Below are 22,503 nucleotides of genomic sequence, written 5' to 3'. Positions count from 1 at the left end.
CACCACCCCCATCTCTTAAAATTCCCTCTCCTCCACCCTTTCGATATGCGGTCACCGAGCAGAGACGGGTGAAAGTGTCTCCGATGGATGGCAAGGTGGATGACTTGGGTGTGTGAAGCAGGTGAGAGGAGAATGGGTGGGGAACGTGAGTCGGATGTTGATGAGTGTGTGAGGGGGTTAGGTTTGTGAGAATGTGTGGATGGGTGAGGTGAATGGGAAGGGGAGCAGTAATCGTGGGAGGTATTCGTTTTCATTGTTGTTCATAATTGACGCGTGGATGCATTTTCTTTGGGCCCGTGCTAAGAGAGAGAGAGAGAGAGAGAGAGAGAGAGAGAGAGAGAGAGAGTATCCAAGACACCATTTTCCTTCTTCTGTTTACTCACGAGAGAAATAAAACGAAAAAAAACGGGATGAGGAGGTAGAAGATGTATTTCGAAGGGGTGGCTCAAGTGGTCTCCCGGGCACACTTTACATCGTCTGCTTCGCGGCTACACAATCTATATCCATTATCATATTCCCGTCCTCTTAACTTACGTGAAGATTGTGAGAAAATTAAAATGCCTGATGCCGCACAGTTCCTTGAAGTGTGTTGTTACTTCTGAAGGAGGCGGTGGGAGGAGGAGGAGGAGGAGGAGGAGGAGAAAGCTGTGTAGGAGGGTGATAAGGTGTGTGTGGTTATTATTATTATTATGATAAGCTACCAAAGCCTCCCTTCAGGGTGCAGATACAACAAGTTCAACCACACAAAATATCAAAAGGTACTGGAGAGAAGCAAAGGCAACGAATAGTTAAGAAACTGGCCAGTCAAAGCCAAAAGGAGGAAAAATAAAATTACTGTTTCAAAAAGACATTCACACGATACTTAAATGTAGAAATGTCTGCAGAAAGGACAATCTCATTTGGTAACTGATTCCATAAATTTGTCAACGACGGAAGAAAACAAGGTAAGAATTGTTTCGTACAAAAAATTGTGGGATTTAAAGCAAGATCGTTTTGACTAAGAGCAAACCTCGTGACCCGGGCATGAGTAAAAGGAACAGGCAAAGCATTTGTAAACTGTAAGGGATGCCGATTATTCTTAAAAACTTCAAATAAAATGCTGAGGGCACCAACTTGATGCCAATGTCAAGATCAAGAACAAGTGTCGGAGAAATAAATTTAGTTGAATTGATAACTCTGTCAAGTAACTTTAAATGGCAGTTGGCAGCAGACATCCAAACAGGAGCACAATACTCAGTGGGGCAAATTTAATGCATACAAAGATTTGATTACAGTTGAGTCACAAGCAAATGTTTTGAAGCACTACCGAAGCAAGCCTGTCTTCTGTCCAACAGTGGAAGACGTGGAACGTATGTGCTTCTCAAATATTAGTTTAGAATCAAGAGCGACTCCCAACTAGAAACATCCTTAATCTGTTCACCACAAATATGCAAACAAGGATGAGGTGGATTCAAGGCACGGGATCTACTGATGGTAACGGGATGGCTACTGGTTGGGCACTGGTGGTTTGGGATAAGTGGAATATGAAAGAAAAAGCGAACGAGGAGAAAAAAGACGAAACAGTAGTAACAGAATTGGGATTTTGGTAAGAGGGGGAAAAGGAGGAGGAGGAAGTGTGAGATTAGCGAAAGAGATTACAGGAAATTCATCTGGGAACAAGCAAATCGGAAGGAGAAAATGGAGGAGGAGGAAGATGAGCGAACTGAAAAGCTGGAGAAACAAGCAGAGAAGGAGATAGACACCATGCAAAGCGGAAGGAGTGGAGGAGAAGAAGGAGTAGGTTGTATAGGTGGAGGAGGAGAAGGAAGACTGAATGAATGAAGGACTATGGCGATTGCGACCTTATTTACTGATTGATTGATTATGCTGGCGATGAACTCATTAACTGACTGACGGACTGGATGACTGAGTAATTGGATTCATACCCACTCAACTAATTGACTGACTGACGAAATGATTTGCCAACTGGTAAATGAACTGACTGACGAACTGACAGACTGAATGACTGATTTACTCGCTTACTGACTAATTGCATGCATGTAGCTTGGTTGGTTGGTAGGATCATGATGATAATGATGTTATTAATGATAATAATAATAAAAATAATAATGATAATAATAATAGTAATAATACTAATCAAAATAATATCTTATTGTGATACGTGACACTTTTGCTGAGAGAGAGAGAGAAGTGACAGCTAAAGACAGACAGAAAGAGACAAGAGGCAGGAGAAAGGCGTTGGGTTGGGAGACAGACAATGTATAAAATCTCTCTCTCTCTCTCTCTCTCTCTCTCTCTCTCTCTCTCTCTCTCTCTCTCTCTCTCTCTCTCTCTCTCTCTCTCTCTCTCTCTCCTTAGTAATTCACGTTTGCAAGATATTCCTTGAAGGTTTTTGGACCCAGTGTGGAGGAGAGGCCAATGGAGGTTCAGAGAAGTGGAGGGAAGGAGAGAAAGAAGGGGGGGAGAGGATGAAAGGAAGATGACTTGGCGTGTGACGGTAGCTGGGGAAGGAAGAAAGGTCAGGAAGGAAAGGAGGTATGAAGAAATAGCTTAAGGGAGGAGGGGAAGGAAGAGAGGAGGGAGGAAGAAAAAGATAAAAGGAAAACGACTTGGGATTAGAAGGTAGCGAGGGAAGGAGGGAAGAAAATCAGGTGAGAAAAGGTGTGAAGAAAAAGCGAAAGTAGAGAAAGAGAGAGAAGGCTGGAGCAAGTGCATGGATGAAAGGAGGGAGGGATGAAAGAAGAAAGGCGGAGAGAAAGGATGAAAAGTTTCATAGTAGGAGGAAAGAACTCAAAGAAGGGAGGTAATAAGTAGCAAGGAAGCGGAAGAGGGAGAGCGGGAAGCGTGTAAAAAGGGAAGGAGGGAGGAGGAAGGGAGGAAGTAAAAGGGAGGTGGGCGTAAGCTGGTGAAAAGCGGACAAGGAGGAAAGAAATGTGGTATGAAAAGAGAGACGGGAGAAAGTATGGGGAGCAGGGAGGGAAGGAGGAGGAGGAGGAGGAGGAGGAGGTGGAGGAGGTAAGAAAGTGTGGCGGAAGAGGAAAGCAAAGAAGGACGGTAGATAAGAGTAGACAGGAAAGAGGAAGGTTGAAATATAATTAATATGTGAGGAGGAGGATAGGAAAGACGAGAAGAAGAGAAGGAAGAGGTAAGATAGAGCAGCGGCGAGAGAAGCAAAGAGGAAAGTAGGAAAGGAAAAAGACACAAAAGGAAGATGTGATGTTCTGAGGTAAAAGGGAGAGAGAAACAAGGAGGAATAAAAAAGATGGAAAAAGCAGGAGGTGGGGAGCAGTTGGAGTGCTGATGGATAAATGGAGAGAAAACAAGATGCCAGGAAGGGAGGAAAGGAGGAAGATGGATAGGTAAACAGGAGAGGAATATATGTAGAGGAATGAAGAGGAGGAGGAGGAGGACGAGGAGGAGGCGGAGGAGGAGGAAGGGATGGGTGAGAGGGCAGTCAGTTTGAGAGCAAGAGGAAGGAAATTGAGAGGAAGGAGACACGAGAGATAAGAGGAGGGAAAAAGAGGCTGCAGATTGGAGGAAGAGCATCAGATTCGTCTCCTTCCTTCTACTTTCTTCCCCTTCTCGGCTTGCTTTCCTCTGCTTTCTTTTTATCCCCCTTCCTTTCATTCTTTCAGTTCCCTCTTCTCTCTCTCCTGCTCTTCCTATCTTTCTCTTCCTTTTTTCTCCATTATCTCTTCTTCCTCTCCTCATCTTACCCTTCCCTCCCTTTTCCTTTACTTCCCTTCTTCCACTCTTCCCTCCCTTCCTCTCTCCCTCTCTCTTTTCCTCCCTCCCTTCCATTAGTTTCTTTCATCCATGTATTATAATAAATGATCTTGTCTTCTTGCCTTCCTCCATTCTCTCTCTCTCTCTCTCTCTCTCTCTCTCTCTCTCTCTCTCTCTCTCTCTCTCTCTCTCTCTCTCTCTCTCTCTCTCTCTCTCTCTCTCTCTCTCTCTCTCTCTCTCTCTCTCTCTCTCTCTCTCTCTCTCTCTCTCTCTCTCTCTCTCTCTCTCTCCCTTCTCTCACTCTCTCCCCTTCTCTCTCTCCTCCTCTTCTCGTAAGGTCCTCCTTCCTTCTCTTCCTTCTATTCCTTTTCTTTCGGCGTTCTCCTCCTCCTCTTCCTTTCCCTTTTCATTTTTCTTTGTCCTTTTCTTTTTCGCGTTATCTTGCCTCTTTTGTCTGATTTTCTTTCCTTCGTTGTCATTTTCTAGATTGTATTCTCCTCCCTCTCTTCCGCTTCGTCCTCCTCCTCCTACTCCTCCTCCTCCTCCTCCTCCTCCTGAAGACAACATTGGTAGAGTCAGCTCAAGGAGGATTTCGGTCACGTGGGGAGAGCATTGCAAACTGACCCTTATTAGCCCCTCCCTCCTCCCGATTCTCTCCTCTCTCCCTCCCCCTACCTTCCTCCTCTCCTTCCGTTGCAGCCATCTTCCCCTTGCTCCTCTCCTCCTCCCCTCCCCCTCTTCCTACCTACTTTTCCATCTCTCCCTCCCTCCCTCTTTCACTTCCTCCCTCCCTTCTTCCCTCATTGCCACCCTCTTCCTACCCTTTCCCTTGTCCTTCCTCCTCTCCTTCTGTTGGGTTTTCCTCCTCTCCTTTAGATTAACCTGGTTACCTGTTGCTTTGCCTGTTTGTTTAGCCAAGTATCTACCTGTTGATGTGTTTTGTCTTCTGTGTATGTTTTGTTTTGTGTTTGTTTTGCGAGTCTGTTTTTTGTATATTTTTGTTTCATCTGTTTTATGTATTTTTTCTTATTATTTGATATTTTTATTGATTTCAAGCATGTCTATTTTATGTCTTACCATTTTGATGTTGAAAAACTATGAACATGAAAAGACACATGTACATCGAGTAGATGAAGACATCTATTAGATGTACGTGTCTTTTCATGTATGTCTTTATAAAATTTCATGTGTGTCAGTCTTTTTAATATAATTTCATATATGTCTACTTATTTTTTTTTTTTATCACTGAATGTCTTTATTGGTGAGTTTACTGATTTTTGTTTTTGTTTTTTTGACCTGAAAACAGTAAAGTTTGTTTTTTGTTAGTATTTGTGGTAACAAAGTTACGTGAGAAAAGAATATGATAATATAACTTTTAAAAACAAAGGAGGAATTATTCAAGTAGATTGGCTGAGGTATTTACTATGTACCCCTGATCATAGATGGAGGTGAGAAAAAACAAAGTAAAAAATAAAAGGAAGGAATTTGGGATTTAAGGAAGCGAAAGAAGGAAAGATGTAAAAATATGAAATGATGTATTAAAAAGTAATGGTAGTGCTTCCTTTTGGTGGCTGAAGAAGCAAAAAAAATAAATATGAAAAGTGAAAATAGATTAAGCTGAAAAAAAGTAAGAGAAGCGATTAGAGAACGAAAAGGAACTTGAGTGTAAAAAATAAAATAGAAAGACTAAAGAAAGGAAGAAATGTGGCCAACTTTCTTTGCTGCCGATATAAGAATAGAATATAAATATGAAGAAAGATATTGTGGAAAATAAAGTAGAAGAGAAAAGATTTTAAGAAAGGTAAAGGCACAAAATGAAAAGATATCAATAAAATTTATTAAATCTGGTTGTTTTTAGTTAATACGGAAACAAGTGAACAAAGAAAAATGAGAATAATCATGAAAGAAAAGAGAGTGAAAGAAAGAGAGCGGAGGAAAAGTTTAGAGGAAAAATTAGTAGTGGAAATAAAAGAGGAGCAGAGGATGCCTTTGGTCGCCTCGTGCTCGGGCCATTAAAGAGGTGTGAAGACTGAGGGGCGGGGTGGAGGCGTGGGGAGAAAGAAGGAAAGAGGGAGAAATGGGGAGAAGAAACGTAACGGGGCGGAAAGAGTGGAGAAACACGATGCAAAGGATGGCGCGTGTAGTTATTATTAAAAAAAAAGGTGTAAAAATGCGGACCAAGGAAAGAAGAGAGAACAAGAAAAACGTTAATAATGGAAAGAACGTTAAAGAACAGCGATAAAGGAAGAGAAGATGCTTGTAATTAATATTTAAAGACGTTTAAAAATGTGAGCGAAAAAGAAGGAAAGAAATGAGATGAGGAAAAAGGTTAAATAGGAGAAAAAGAGTAATGAAAAGCAATAAAACATAAGATTGGTGTGGGTACTTTTAAAGATGTGGATGAATAAACGATAAAAGAGATAACGTGTTTAAAAGTTAGAAAAAAAGAAGGAATGCAATGTTTTTCGTTTTCGATATATAAAAATGTAATAGAATGAAGTCAAGTAAACAAACAAATATTAAAGAAAGTTAAGTAGAAACAGAAAACAAAATAATAAAAAATAGTGACGATGCAGAATATGTTGAAGTGTAAAGTTATTTTTTTTATGTTCATGATCAGGAACAACCCCAAAAAAAAAAAAAAAACACGAATTCCCGCCTCTTACCTTCCAAGTTGAAGAAGAAAGAGTAAGAAAGTGACACGTGACACTTTACCAACTCCCCTGTAGCGTACACCTGCTCTTCTTAACCAGGTGGAAAATGAGGAAACGGTGAAAGAGAAAACCAAAGAGTAAGAGTAACAAAATAACACTGAAGGGTAAGAGTAAGAGGGAAGGAAAAAAAAGAAAGTAAGAAGAAGAGGAATCTAAGAGAAAAAGCTTAAGAGTAAGAGGAAAAAGAAAGTAAGAAGAAAAGGAAAGTAAGATGAAAAGAAAAGTAAAAGAAAAGGAGAGTTACAGGAAAAAAGTAGGAGTAAAGAAAGATTACCACCTTCCCCTCAGCGCTTGACGTGACGAGGCGCAGGAGGAAGAGGAGGGAGAATGAGAGAATTAAGCAAGGCTCACACGGCACGACCTAGACCAAAGACCTGCCGCGACCTCGGGGGTCGCCGACCCATCCCGACCTGTGAATCGTGGTCTCTGATCGTACGGGCTCTCACACGAGTGTACGACGTGTTTCGGATCTCCTCAAGATGAGCTACGAAAAAATGACCCAAACCCCAGCGACCTTTACAGTTCTTAAAAGACCTCAAAAGACCTGCACATACCCGTTTGCGAGCTGTTCAAGACGTAAGAAAATCAGGTTTACTTGAGCGACCCACATGCGACCAGACAAGACCAATATACGAGTTATATGTGACCTACTTACGAGGTACATACGACCATCCGAGACCCGTTTCCGACTTTCTACGACCTATTCCCGATCTATTTCCGACCTTTCTTGTCCTGTGTCCGACCGTCACCGACCTCTTCCGACCTGTCACGACCTCTTGCAACAACAAAAGACTCGTTTTGGACCAGTTTTCGATCTGTTTCCCGAGTTTTTCAGAATTCCGGAGGTCGCAACTGTCTGTCTGCACCGTATAAAAGCAAGCCCAGTCCAGGCCAGCATTCAGCTGCTCCAAAAATCCAGAAGAGAGCAGACAGAAGAGAGAGATCAGTATCCAGTTTGGCACATAAGAAAGCAGAAGCAAGTTCTTGGTTTACTGCAGAAGAGACCTATCTGATGGCAGAAGCGGCCCTGCTAGATGACTCCTCCTCAGACACAGAAGATACAGCACCTCCCCCTCTCCAGGCCCATAGAAAAAGAAGAGGAAGTGGGTCAAGGGATGGTTAAAGAAGAAGGAAAAGGGCCACTACCAGGATCTTCTGCCAGATTTACTGGAAACAGATCCACCTGGCTACAAGAACTTTTTGAGGTTAGATGAAGAGCTGTTCACTGAAACTGAAGGCAGAGTGCAAGTTAGAATTAAAAAAAACAGACCACCAACATGAGAGCTTCCATCAGTGCTGCAGAGAGACTAAGCATCACTCTAAGGTTCCTGGCCACTGGAGAGTCCTATCAATCCCTTGCTCTCCTCCAATCCTGGAGGTGGGGAGACAACACTATTGGAAATATTGTATCAGAAACATTTGAGGCCATTTGCCATGTCCCAAAGCCCCTGAAGACTGGAAGAAGATAGCAGAAGAGTTTGGCAGCAGATGGCAGTTCTACAACTGTATAGGTGCTTCAGAGGGAAAGCACATTGCCATCAAGGTCCCACGTAACCAAGGTTACATCTACTACAACTACAAAGGCTTTCACTCCATAATCCTGCTGGCTCTGGTGGATTCTGGTCACAAATTCATCTTCATTGACTGTGGGTCCAATGGCAGTGCTAGTGACAGTGGTGTCTTCAGAGATACACAGCTCTTCAAAAAGTTGGAAAATGGAACCATGGTCCTGCCTGAGCCAGAGCCACTTCCAGATGACACAGAACCAGTTCCATACCACATACCGTAGTAGCTGATGATGCCCTTGCCATGAGAAACTACCTGATGAAGCCGTACCCCCAGAGAAACATGACCAAGGGACAGAGAATCTTCAACTACAGACTGAGAAGAGCCCGCAGGATTATAGAGAATGTATTTGGAATTCTGACCCAGTGATTTCTGTTGATAACAATGGCGATGGCCCCAGAGAAAGTTGTGTCTGTGGTAATGGCTGCCTGTGTTCTGCACAACTTGATCCTGACCAGATACCCGAGAGCTGCTGCAGATGTAGACAGAGAAGATCCAAACTCCCATGAAGTAATTAGAGGAGCTTGGAGAGATGAAGTTGGAGAAGAATGGCTACAAGGACTGCAAGCCCTGGCAGGCAACACATCAACAAGGACAGCCAGGGAACAGCGAGACTTTCTGCAAGTCTACTACAACAATGTTGGGGCGATGCCGTGGCAGGACAAGATGATTTAAATTTAAGTATTTACTGATTGTATTGTCGATTGAATTTCTTTATTGTGTAGCCAATGCCATGAATTGCATTATGATGTCAAATGCCAATTGTATTTCTACACTGTGTAACTAATGCCAATCATATTTATAAAATGTGTAACTAATGCCAATTGTATTTCTAAAGTGTGTAACTAATGCCAATTGTATTTCTAAAATGTGTAACTAATGCCAGTTGTATTTCTAAAATGTGTAACTAATGCCAATTTTATTTCTAAAATGTGTAACTAATGCCATATTTGTGAATAAAATTGTTCCAAGTAGAAGAACAATCATTTTAAAACCAAGAACCAAGTAAATCGTATACAGATGGCATCTGACGACATCGACCAATAAAGACCCGATCCGAGCAGCATCCGAGTATGAAAGAGCCGTTTCCGAGGCGTTTCAGAGCTGCCTGCGAGCGGCCCAGGTCGTGGAATTTTTTGAACATTTTGAAAATCCCACGATTTTGGACAAAACCTCACGACCCGCCTCGACCTCACCCAAGACCCCCCCCTGACCTATTTAGGATGTGTTCCCGACCTGCTGCGATCACTGGCGACCCCCGAGGTCGCGGCAGGTCTTTGGTCTAGGTCGTGTCGTGTGAGGCTTGCTTTAAGAGCTTAAACACCATTTTTTACAACTCTGTTATTAAACAGGAACATTACTTTTTCATTCATTCTTTTATTTTTATGGGAGCACTGCGTTGGCAGGATTGTATTTTATTGTTTTATTTTTATTTAAGCGCTTCATCCGCCTCTTTACAGTGAAAATAAAAGATAACAGTTGACCGCCACCATTGTTTTCTCTTTTTTCCATTTATCTAGCTTTGTTTTAGGCTGGGTGATGGTGATGGAAAAGGAGTAGGAGGAGTTTTGATGGTGAGAGGTGGTGGTGAAGGTGTTAGAGTATAGTGTTGAATGCGGTGGATTGAATGAGGGTGGTGATGATAGTGTTAAATGAAGGTGGTGATGATAGTTTAGATGTTGAGTGATGAATAATGTGATAATGATGGAAAGGAAGATGGTGATGATAGTCGAAGGGGTGTATAGAGAGGAATGTGGTAGTGGTGGTGATAGTGAAGATAAACACTTTTCGCTCGCACACTGGGATAAGCGGTTTACCTCCATTACCATATCTACAACCTTTCCCAGCATCATTTTCTTGCCAGTAACACTTTTCGACAACTTTATTCTTTTCCCGAACTTACATGTTGGGATTATTTTATTTTCCTCATCGCCACACTCCATCTCATTACTTTTTTTTAAGCTTAAGCGTTGTAATGAGATTTTTTCCCACCACCACAGGCTCGCCTTCAACCAGCTTAATATGCGTAATCCTCTTACTTGAATGTTCTCACAAGTATCATTTTCTCACCGCCAAAGTCACACGCACGACTAGCTTGACTCCCTTCCCCTGACGAACGGTGAAATAGGTTAATCTTTTCCCCTCCTCCTCCTCCTCCTCCTCCTCCTCTCCTAAACAGAAAACACACACCGGCCAAATCGCCTCATCACACACATCACTATCAGACGCATCCTCTCACTCCTTCTCTAGTAGGTGAAAAGGTAATCGGTTTAAGGCTCCTCTTCCTTGTTTGTAAACCCTCAGCTCGCCTCCCCTTCCCTTCCCTTCCCTTCCCTTCCCCCTTTCCCTCTCCCTCCTTCCCATATATGAGCTCTATTATTATCATCTCGCACTCTCTTCTTTTTTCCGTTCTTCCTGTTTTCCTTCTTTTCCTCCTTCCTCTGTTCCTCTTTGGCTGTGTTGTTGCCCTCACTTATCTCAGTTTTCCTCATTGTTTACGTATTTGTCATTTTCTCTTGCTTTTCTTCCTTCATTCGTTTGCTCGTTGTTTCGTTAGTTGGTCCCTTCCTTTCTCTCTTTTCCTCTCCTCTGTCCATTCCTTTTCTTTTTCCCTCCTTTGTCCACCTTTTCCTTCATTTGTGTTCTTTCCATTCATTCTTCATTTCTTTCCTCTTTTCTTCCTTCAATTCTTACCGTCTTATCTTCTTTCATACCTTCCTTTCCTCCTTCCTTCCTTTCTTCCTCTCTTCCTTCCCCATCCCACCCTCCAATATGTGATTTACAATAATTACTTTATTATTACGTCAGACTCTCTCTCTCTCTCTCTCTCTCTCTCTCTCTCTCTCTCTCTCTCTCTCTCTCTCTCTCTCTCTCTCTCTCTCTCTCTCTCTCTCTCTCTCTCTCTCTCTCTCTCTCTCTCTCTCTCTGTGTTTCTCTCTTTCTTTTCCCTTATCGTCTTTTCCCTTCAGTCCATCCATGCTTTCCTTTCCCTCTCATTTTTCATTATTTCTTCATTTCCTCCTGTTTTCTATTTCCTTCTATTTTTTCCACCAGTTCTCTTCCTGCCGTCCTTCCTAGCTTTCTTTCTTTTCTTTTCCGTATTATTCTACCATTTCCTTCGCCTTCTGTCTGTCCTTGCTTCCCTTCATTCCCGTCCTTTTCCTCCTTTCACCTTTTGTCCCTCCTTTCGTTCCATGCCATTGGTCATTCCACATCATCATTTCCCTCTATCTCTCATTCAGTTCATTTATACTTTTTGTCAGGCTAATTTCCTCTTAGTCCATTTTATTTCTTCCCGCTTGTCTTGGCATTCCGTGTGTCTTCTATTTACACATTTTGTTTGTTTTCTTTCTTTCCCTTTCTTTCTCTTTCTGGTCCTCTGTCTCCATTTGCCTTTGTGTCTTCTCTCCTTTCTCTTCTTTATAAGTCGTTCCGTCCCTTTGTCTCTTTAACAGTTCTTAAATTATCTTCCGGCAGCCTCTTTATCTCCTTATTTTCTTATCTCTTTTCTTTGTCGTCTTCTTTATCGCTGCTTACTTCATTTCTCGTTCCTCCCTGTTTTGTCTTCTTCCCTTTTCTGCTCCCCTCTCTTCCTTTTTCTTCTCTCTCTCTCCTTTAGAGGGGGCTTCGTGGTGCAGTTGTTAGAACACTCGGATCACAACCGAGAGAGCCCGGGTTCGATTCCCGGGCGGAATGGAAAAATTTGGGGGCTTTTCCAATACCCTACGCCCCTGTCCACCCAGCAGTGAATGGGTACCAGGAATTAATCGGGGGTTGTGTCCCGTCTCATGGGATCTGTTTCCTTCTATAATTCCTTCCCCTTCTGTCCCTCTCCGGCATATGACTGCAGATGTTGCGCCGACTAAACGAAACTTTCCAGCTTTCGCTTCCTTCTTTCATTCTCCCTCTCAGATCATCTGTCCTTTGCATCCCAACTTTCTCCTCTTTTATTAACTTTCTACTTTCGTCTTTCCTTTCAATCCATCTCTCCATTCAACTTTTCCTTCCAACACTACCTTCTTTCATTCTTGCTTTCTTCAGCCGCTCCTTTCATTCACTGCACTCATGTTTCACTTTTTATTATGATGTCCACTAAAAACATAATTTTACCCTTCATTCTTTCCTTAATTCGTTAATTCCTTCCCTCCTTCCTAACTTCCTTCCCTTTCTCTCGCTTTTTCCTTTTTTCGGCTCAGTCTAATCCAGACGAATACATGAAAGGAAGGAAGAGCATGGATGGGTTTTAAGGAAATAGGATGAGGAAAATAAGGGGACGATTAAGAAAAAGAACAAGAGGAAATGAAGGAGGGAATGAGTTGGTAAAGTAAAAGACAAGAACAAGAATACGAGGGAATAAAGAAGGGATGAAAAAGGAAGTTGAGTGTGTGTGTGTGGGGGTGACAAGGGCGTGGGGAGCCAGGCTGCTGTGCTGCTCCCCCTCGGCGCTGGTCAGGGGCGTGGCGGGGCCTGACAGACAGATGTGAAGCTCTTGAGGGAAAGGTTTTGCCCACTGCTTCTTCGTCTCAAATTGTGACCTCGACTTGCCTTACCTCTGGTCTTCGTGTTCTGTTTCTTTTCTTCTTTTCTTGTCTTTTCCTTTGGTTCTTTCGTTTTCAGGTCATGGTTTTCTTTGTCTGTTTATTTTCATCGTTTTGTTTGTTTTCTTGATTTTTTTATTTCCTTTTTTTTCCATTGGTTCTTCTCATTCGCCCATTTTTTTTTTTATGATGTTGGTGTTCTGGCATAAAGGTGAAAGATGTCCTTTTCTTATAATATTTGATTTATAATATATTTTTAAAATTCTATGTAATTATATTGTTGTTATTTATTTATTTATTTAACTTAATTTACTTTACTCTAATTTATCTTTTGCTTGGTGTTTTCTTTTTCTTTTCATTATTTTTCTGCTTTTATCTAATTTTCTTGGTGTTCTTTTAATATCATCCTTTTTTGATGTTCCTTGGTCTGGATGAGCCTCTTTCACCCCAGAAAAGACTCACCCATGATTTTGGATGTTAGTCAGGGCCGAAAGGTGGATGATTTGTCTATATATTTCTTTTTATCGATGTGATTCCATATTATCATTGTTTTGGTGTTCTTTATTTATATTTTCTTTCTTTTATTCTTTTTCTAAATTTCGCATTTACTCTGTTGTTGTTTGTGTTCTGTCCTCTTTCCTTGGTGTTCTCTCGTATCGCCTTTTCTTGATGCTGTGTGCGGGTACTCCTGAGTCTCCTTCACCCCAGGAAAGACCCACTCATGCCAACACACAACACCACACGCCTTAATGCTAGAGTTGTTTGCCTTTTTGCCTGTGATTTTTTTTTATTCATTTTTGTAGTTGATGAGATGACACGATATTTTTCTTTTATCGATGTTATGATCCTGTGTTATCATTTTTTGGTGGTCTTTTTCTATATCTTCCTTCTTCTTTTATTCTCTTTCTTTGTGATTACTTTTCTGGTATTGTTTATATTTTATCCTCTTTTTCTTGTTGTTCTCTTCAATCGCCTTTTCTTGGTGCTGTGTGCTGGTACTCCTGAGTCTCCTTCACCCCAGAAAAGACACACTCGTCCCAGCATACAACACCAAACGCCTACTTCTTTTATTCTGTTTCTATATCATTCCTTTTCTGCTGTTGGTCCTGTTCTATCCTTTTTTCTCGGTGTTCTCTCGTATTGCTTTTCTTGGTGCTGTGTGCGGGTACTCTTGAGTCTCCTTCATCCCATGTAAATCCCGTTCCAGAGTAATCCCCCGCCACACAGTAAGCTAGGGGACCCGGGGCAATACCTAAATGAGTGTTACCTCATATAATAATCTGATCAGTCTTGCCTGTAATATTTACCCCTGACAATATGAGCACTGCAGAGTCGAGATGATGCAGACGGCCGCCAGTTTTCCCTCCTCACAGCTGCTATCCACTTTCCCCGCTCTTCTGGATTCGCTGGAAATCTATAAAATGGCACAGTATCTTTCCCATGTCGGTTAAAACATCCAGCCGCACAGCATACGTATCGCATGACGAACACACAGAGCACTTGTGCAGCCGCCACCAAGGTTTGCGGTAATAAGTGACCACCACCACTGACCACTAAGATGGCCGTGCAAGCCCGCGTTACCCCCGCACCCCCACTAATGACGTCAGCTGCAAAACCTCTATATATGAACTCAGAGCTCCTTTTGTCTCCTCACTTTTAACCTTCATCTCCTCTTCACCTCCTTTTATCCTCACCTCCTGCTCCTCATCTCCTCACCACCTTTCTCCTCATCTCCTTTTCCTCTCTTTCACCAACGAACAGGAAGGAATAGGTGAACTCAGACCTCTTTTTCTCTCCTCACTTTTCACATTCATCTCCTCTTTACCTCCTCATCTCCTTCCTCACCCAAGACCATTACGGACTAGGTTAAATCTGATCTCCCTTCCTCTCCTCCCTCTCACCTTCTTGTCCCCGAGCTGCCTGACGCCGCAGGTGAGGTTGGCCGGGATGCCCACAGGTGTGGTGACCTCGACGGACGTGGGCAGGAAGTAAGGACAGGTGGGACACAGCTGATCCGCCTCCAGGGTTCTGTGGGCGGCACCTGCGGAGGGAGAGGGGGGGGAGGGGGTTAGTTTGGTGTGGGAGGCAGCGGTGTGAGGGTTGGAGGAAGGAGGGAGGGTAGAGGGAGAAGGGGGAAGGGGGGGGATGTTTGGTGTAGGAGGCAGGGGTGTGGTGGGGGAGGAGTGGAGGAGGAGGTAGAGAGTGGGATAGGGATTGGGGTAAAAGAAAGGGTTGGGCAACATCTGTGAGGTGGTGAGGCTGGTTGTGCGTAGGTTTGTGGGCGGGAAGAGTGGAGGGGAGACTTGGCGAGAGAACGTAAGGGAAGAGGGGAGGGGAAACTTTGGGGAGAGGACGTAAGGGAAGAGTGGAGGGGAACCTTTGGGGAGAGAACGTAAGGGAAGAGGGGAGGGGAAACTTTGGGGAGAGAACGTAAGGGAAGAGTGGAGGGGAAACTTTGGGGAGAGAACGTAAGGGAAAAGTGGAGGGGAAACTTTGGGGAGAGAACGTAAAGGAAAAGTGGAGGGGAAACTTTGGGGAGAGAACGTAAGGGAAGAGTGGAGGAAACTTTGGGAGAGAACGTAAGGGAAGAGTGGAGGGAAACTTTGGGGAGAGAACGTAAGGGAAAAGTGGAGGGGAAACTTTGGGGAGAGAACGTAAGGGAAGAGTGGAGGGGAAACTTTGGGGAGAGAACGTAAGGGAAAAGTGGAGGGGAACTAATTGGAAAGGCTTCAGAGAGAGAGAGAGAGAGAGAGAGAGAGAGAGAGAGAGAGAGAGAGAGAGAGAGAGAGAGAGAGAGAGAGAGAGAGAGAGAGAGAGAGAGAGAGAGAGAGAGAGAGAGACACACACACACACACACACACACACACACACACACATTAACGGACAGTGTTATTTGAGAGAGGGGATTACGGATGGAACGGAAAAGGAAATAAAACTCGATTAAATTAATAAAAATACGCAACAACTGTGAGGAAAGAGAAAATCTATGAGGATGAAGAACAGTACGACGATAGAGAGACAGACAGACACAGATAAACTGATCCACTGATAGATAGACAGGCAGACAGACACAAAAAAGAGAAACACAGACGCAGACAGACAAACTAACACCCCCAAAAAATAAAACAGCCCGATATGACAGCAAGACAAACACACAGACAGACAGCCCAGCACTCAGCGACACGTGACTCGCCGCCCGTCCTGTCCCTCCATCTGCCCGGCGCTTACCTGCAGTCATTAATTAATAATAATAATAATAATAATAATAATAATAATAATAATAATAATAATAATAATAATAATAATAATAATAATAATAATTTTAATTCGCACATTGGCATATACGTATAAAGAACAGGACAAGTTAACGAACGAGAACAAAATCGAAATACATAATTATACACTCAAATAGATGACAGCTTAATGATTATATATGCGTGTGCACGACACACTTTTGCACAAGCTACACGTACGGAAGGCCCAGCCACTCCTGCTCTGCACACTATTATAGGGGGACTGACTGCCGTGGAGTGGATGCCCGGCCGCTGTTAAATGTCCGTCTCAAGTTCTTTCCTATTACATGCTCGCGTCCGTTTGGTTTAATCTGCATAATGATACACTTGCCGAGGCCCGGTGCGTCCTGTGTGCTGTTCCAGGCGGAGTGGGAGAGTAGGAGAGAGAGAGAGAGAGAGAGAGAGTTCCTCTCTCCGCCTGGATTAAGGGCCAAGCCTTTGCTTACACTTCCTGATCAGGCTCGCGTCGGCGAGTGTCTTGCAGGTGTCACACACACGCACACACACACAAACACACACACACGCACGCACGCACGCACGCACACACACACACACACACACACACACACACACACACACACACACACACACACACACACACACACACACACACACACACACACACACACACACACACACATAAACAAACGCTAAATAAAAAATAAACGAAAAGTATATGAATAAATAATGAACGGGCATATAGATTGCAAAAGTAATTTCCATGATTACTCTCTCTCTCTCTCTCTCTCTCTCTCTCTCTCTCTCTCTCTCTCTCTCTCTCTCTCTCTCTCTCTCTCTCTCTCTCTCTCTCTCTCTCTCTCTCTCTCTCTCTCTCTCTCTCTCTCTCTCTCTCTCTCTCTCTCTCGTCTGATTCGTTGTCATTTTTTTCTTTCCTTAATCTCTTTACTTACTTTCTCTTGTTCATTTTCTCCTTTCTCCTAACTTTTTTTTATTCTTCTTCCCACTGTGTCTTTCTCGCCCGCTCCCCTTTTCTCCTTCTCACTCTTGTTTATTCGTTTCCATTTTTCCAGATTTTTCTTTCCTTGCAAACTTTTTTATCTTCACTTTTTCCACTACTGTCACGTCTGCTTTTTTTGTTTTTTCTCTCCAATTTTCTGCAACACTCACTCCCGTTACATCGTTTTCTCTCTTGTCTTGGCATTCCGTGTGTCTTCTGTTTATATATATTTTATTTGTTTTCTTTCTTTTTCCCTTTTTTCTCCTTGTTTCTCTTCCTGTGTCTCCATTTGTCTTTGTCTCTTCTCTCCTTTCTCTTCTTTATAAATCGTTTCGTTAATTTGTCTTTCAACAGTTCGTAATTTATCTTCCGGCAGCCTCTTTATCTCCTAGTTTTCTTTTCTCCTTTCTTTGCTTCTCTTTGTCTTCTTTACTCTTATTTCTCCTTCTTTAAATTTGCCTATTTCCTCTCTGCTTTTCTATTCCTGTCTTACATTTTTTTTTTCCTTTTATATATTATTTAATTGCTTTATTTCTTCTTTTCCTTTACTTTTGCGAGTTTGCTATTGTTTTTTTGTTCTTTTCTATTTCCTTGTTTTTTTTTATAATTTAGCTTTTTCTTATATTCTCCCTTTTTTCCTCCATATATTCTTGCCGCCATATCTTTTCCATCCATCCTTTCCTGTTTCCCTTCTCACCTTTTCTTTCATCCTACTCCACTACTCGTCATCCCTCCCATCTCTTCCTTCCATACTCCTTCCATATATTTTGTTCTGTTTTCTGTTTCATTTTTCAATCCTCTCCTACATCCTGCCTGCTCCCTTCCTCTCACCTCTCTATCTCCCCTTTCTTCTCCCTCTATAATTCCTTCTAACTTTCCCTCTCCCTTCCCTCCTCCTCCTCTATTTTTCTCCATATATACCTTTCCCTCCCCGTCTTCCTCTCCCTCACACTCCATCCCCTTACTTTCTCCCTCCCCATCATCCACTCTTTCTATCTCCACCTCTCCCCTTCCTCGCTCCTGCTCCCTCCTCCTCCCCCTCTTCAGCACACTTTCCCTCCATTCCTCCCCCTCCCTTCCCCTCTCTCTCATTACTCGCACACTCCATCCTCTTCCTCCACTTACTCTCCCTCAGCATCTCTTACTCTTTCTTCTTTCGCATCACTCCCTTGCTTCTCCTTTTGCTCTCTCTTCCTCCACATCTTCAAGACTTCCTGCCTCACCCCTTCCACCTCTCCCTTTCCACCTCTCCCTTTCCGCGTACCCTTTTCCCCCCTTCCTCTTCCTCCTCCTCCTCTCCCTCTCATCTCTTTCCGCATCTTTTACTCTTTCTACTTCCGCATCACTCTCTTCCTCTTCCCCCTTGCTCTGTCTTCCTCTTCGTCTTCAACACTTTCTGCCTCACCCTCTTCCGCTTTCTCCTCCTCTCCCTTCCTCCCTTTCCCCTCCTCCTCCATCCCCCTTACTCCTCCCTCAACCCCCACCACCATCTCCCTGCATGAATGGCTAGGCAAGATTCAGTGCAGGCCGCGGCCCGAGCCAGATACCAAGTGCTGGAAGTCGACGTTTGGGCCGCCTTTACTGTTGCCTCTCTGCAGATCAAGGGTTTGGGAGAGAAAAATATATATGTGTGATCTTTTGCATATGGAATACCCACCTCCCCGCCCTCTCACTGACCAAAGAAAAGAGACTGAAATATGTACGTGTGTCCGTTTATGTTATCTCTTTCTCCATCTCTTCCACCATTCATTTCCTTAGAAGAAAAAAAATCATGTATGTGACTCTTTGTATGTGTAGCACCCACCCCAACCCCTCTCCCTCTCACTGCCTGAAAGAAAATATAGATTCGTTAATGTCTATGTATGGAGTGACCGTCCCCAGCCACCACCCGAAAAAGAGAAAGGAAAAAGTTGGAACATAATGAGATAAGTGCTTTTTTTTTACAGCAAAGGAGACAGATCAAGGGCATAAAAAAGGAAACAATAATAAAAAAAAGCCCGTTACTCACTGTTCTTAAAAAGAGTCCTGAGGAGTGACCGAAAGAGAGGTCAATTTCGGGAGGAGAGGTGTCCTGATACCCTCCTCTTGAAAGAGTTCAAGTCGTAGGCAGGAGGAAATACAGATGAAGGAAGATTGTTCCATAGTTTACCAGCGTGAGGGATGAAAGAGTGAAAATGCTGGTTAACTCGTGCGTAAGGGATTTGGACAGTAAAGGGATGAGCTTGAGTAGAACGTCGTGTGCGGCGAGGTCGCGGGAGGGGGGAAGGCATGCAGTTTGCAAGTTTAGGAGAGCAGTCAGCATGAAAATATCGATAGAACATAGAAAGAGAGGCAATATGGCGGTGGAATTTAATAGGTAGGAGAGTATCAGTAAGAGGAGTTGAGCTGATGAGACGAAGAGCCTGAGACTCCACGCTGTCCAAGAGAGCTGTGTGAGTGGAGCCCCCACACACGTGAGATGCATTTTCCATACGTGTGCGGACAAGGCCCCTGTATATGGATAGCAACTGTGCGGGGGAGAAGAACTGGCGGAGACGATACAGAACGCCCAACCTCGAAGAAGCTGATTTAGTGAGAGAGGAGATGTGAAGTTTCCAGTTAAGATTTTGAGTTGGATAGACCGAGGATGTTTAGTGTTGAAGAAGGTGACAGCTGAGTGTTGTCGAAGAATAGGGGATAGGTGTTTGGATGATTGTGTCGAGTTGATAAGTGGAGAAACTGGGTTTTTGAGGCATTGAAGGACACAAGGTTCCTTTTACCCCAATGGGAAATAATAGCAAGGTCTGAGGTTAAACGTTCTGCAGCCTCCTGTCAGGAGTCATGTACTTCCTCTTGAGAGCTTCTTCTGTTGAAAGAAGTTGAATTATGCAGAGTGGAGTCATCAGCGTATAAGTGGATACGACAGTTTTTTTATGGAATGAAGATCATTGATGAATAACAGGAAGAGAGTGGGTGAAATAATAGAGCCCTGTGGAACATCACTGTTGATAGGTCAGGGGAAGAACAGTGACCGTCTACCACAGCAGAGATAGAACGGCCGGAAAGGGAATTGGAGATAAAGGAACAGAGAGAAGGATAGAATCCTAAAGAGAGTAGTTTAGAAATCAAAGACTTGTGCCAGACTCTATCGAAGGCTTTTGATATGTCTAACGCAGCTGAGAAAGTTTCACTGAAACGGCTAAGAGAGGATGACCAAGAGTCAGTTAAGGGATCAAGAAGATGGACAGTAGAACACCCCTTGTGGAACCCATACTGGGGATCAGATAGAAGCCCAAAAAGCCTTAGCTTATAAAGGGCTGTTTGTCTCATCAAAAATTGTAAGAGGTAAATATATGTTGTTTTTGACAAACATATTAAAGTGTTTAAAGTGTTTAAAGTGTTTAAAGTGAAGGTCAGAAGTGGAAAGGTACTTTTGAATCTTCCGGTTAAGGATTGATTCAAAAGTTTGAGGGATTGGAACGGTCAACTATCACATATTTTCAAACTCTAGAGATATTTAACTTGCCAAATATCACTATGAGCATTATTCCCCTCATATGGTACCGATCAACCCTAATGGGTTACCGACTAATAGGACGGTAGTTTGAGGGTTTGGAACGGTCACCCTTCTTAGGCACAGGCTGTATGAAGGCGTACTTCCAACAGGAAGGAAATTTAGATGTTGACAGGCAGAGGCGAAAGAATTTGACCAGGCAGGGTGTCAACACGGAAGCACAGTTTTGAAGGACAATAGGAGGCACTCCATCAGGTCCATAAGCCTTCTGAGAGTTGAGGCTAGAGAGGGCATAGAAAACATCGTTATTAAGAATCTTAATAACAGGCATAAAAGAATCAGAGAGAGAATGAGTAAGAGGAATATGCCCAGAATCGTCCAGAGTGGAGTTGTTACAGAAAGTTTGCACGAAGAGTTCAGCCTTAGAGATAGAAGAGACGGCGGTGCTGCTATCAGGGTTAAGGCGAGGAGGGAAAGAAGAAGTGAAGTTGGAGGAGATATTTTTGGCTGAGTGCCAGAAGTCTCTGGAAGAAGTAGAGTAAGCAAGGTTTTGACATTTGTTATGAATGAAAGAGCTTTTGGTAAGTCGAAGAATAGATTTGGCACGATTCCGGGTGGAAATGTAGAGATCATGGTTAGCGGGAGCTCGAAGGCTCTGGTACCTTTTGTGAGCTTTTTTTTGTGAGCACGATAAAAAGCGTGATTAAACCAAGACTTTTTAGCATGAGCAGTAGAGAAAGAACGTGGAGTGTATGCCTCCTTTCCAGAGACAATCACCTCTGTGATTCGCTGGGCACACACAGAGGGGTCTCTCTCCTGGAACCAGTAATCATTCCACGGGAAATCGGAAAAGTACACCCTCAGGTCGTCCCACCGAGCTGAGGCAAAATGCCAGAAGCATCGCCTCTTCGGTGGGTCCAGAGGATGTACAGGAGCGATAGGACAGGATACAGAAATAAGGTTGTGATCAGAGGAGCCCAATGGATAGAACAGTTTGACAGAGTAAGTAGAAAGGTTAGAGGTAAGGAAGTGGTTTAGTATGTTGGACCTGTCTCAAAGATGGTCGGGAATACGTGTAGGGTGCTGAACCAACTGTTCTGGATAGTTGAGGAAAGTAAAGTTGTAGGCTTGTTCACCAGGCTGGTCAGTGAAAGAGGATGGAAGCCAAAGCTGGCGGTGAACATTGAAATCTCCTAGGATGGAGATTTCAGCGAAAGGAGAGTGGGTCAAGATGTGCTCCACTTTAGAGTTAAAATAGTCAAAGAATTTTACATAGTTTGTAGAGTTAGGTGAGCGATTAACAGCACAGATGTATTTAGTAATAGAATGACAATGAAGTCTTCACCAGATGGTGGAAAATTTTGAAGAGTCAATGTCGTGGACACGAGAGCAAGTGATGTCGTTGCGCACGTAGAGGCAACATCCAGCTTTGGATTGAGATTTAGGATAGAGATGGTAGGAGGGAACATAGTAGAAATTGCTGTCAGTAACCTCAGAAACCTGTATTTCGGTGAGGAAGAGAAGGTGAGGTTTCGAGGAGGAGAGATGGTGCTCCACAAAATGAAAATTAGAACGAAGACCGCGAATATTGCAGAAATTGGGAAGAAAGAGGTTCGATGAGTTATCATGACACCTCTCAAGTTGGCAGGCAGAAGGGGAGTGCTCCTTGGGGGAATTTGTGGCCCCCCCCATGCGGGGACTTAGAGGCAATGCTATCGTGTGCCATTTTGAATTTCAAATTTTGGGAAAAGGTGTGTATATTGTGTGAATGTAGTGTGGTGTGGAAAGAGAGAGGATCTGTGTTTAGAGAGCATGTTGGACTACTCTCTGGTGTTGATGAGACAATAGGGAAACGGTTAGTTAGGACATGAGAAGGGTTTTTGAAGGGCCTCAGCACCCTCCTCGCTTCCTATACATATCTCACCGGGAGTGGCTTACACCCGTTTCAGTAGGTGTCTTCCTACCTACTCCACTCACAGTTTGTAAAGTGTAAGAGGATGACAACTTGACAAGTGCCACTTTTACTTGACAGTCTTTGCCTCCCTTCAAACATAATTATATAAAGTGGGGGAGTGTTGAGAGTAAAGAAGAAAAGGAGAAATAGAGGGGAAAAGCATATAATGTGAAATATATTAGGAAAGAGAAGACTAAGAGGGAACAAGAAAAAAATATATATAAAAGGCAAGGGGCAAATAAGAGAGAGCACAGGACGAAG

General features: G+C 43.3%; 1 protein-coding gene across 1 annotated transcript in view; it reads right to left on the bottom strand.

Moving 5' to 3' along the window:
- Positions 1 to 14,589, bottom strand: part of LOC126995582 (uncharacterized) — a 64,632-nt gene extending 50,043 nt beyond the window's left edge. The window contains exon 1 of the mRNA XM_050855299.1: positions 14,446 to 14,589. The gene's annotated coding sequence lies outside the window, so the exon portion shown is untranslated. The remainder of the gene's footprint in view (positions 1 to 14,445) is intronic.
- Between the last annotated feature and the right edge of the window lie 7,914 nt (positions 14,590 to 22,503).

Source organism: Eriocheir sinensis, chromosome 1, assembly GCF_024679095.1.
Source record: "Eriocheir sinensis breed Jianghai 21 chromosome 1, ASM2467909v1, whole genome shotgun sequence".
Classification (NCBI taxonomy): Eukaryota; Metazoa; Arthropoda; class Malacostraca; order Decapoda; family Varunidae; genus Eriocheir; species Eriocheir sinensis.
The sequence above is the reverse complement of the archived record's forward strand: the minus strand, read 5'-3'. Positions and strand labels throughout refer to the sequence as shown.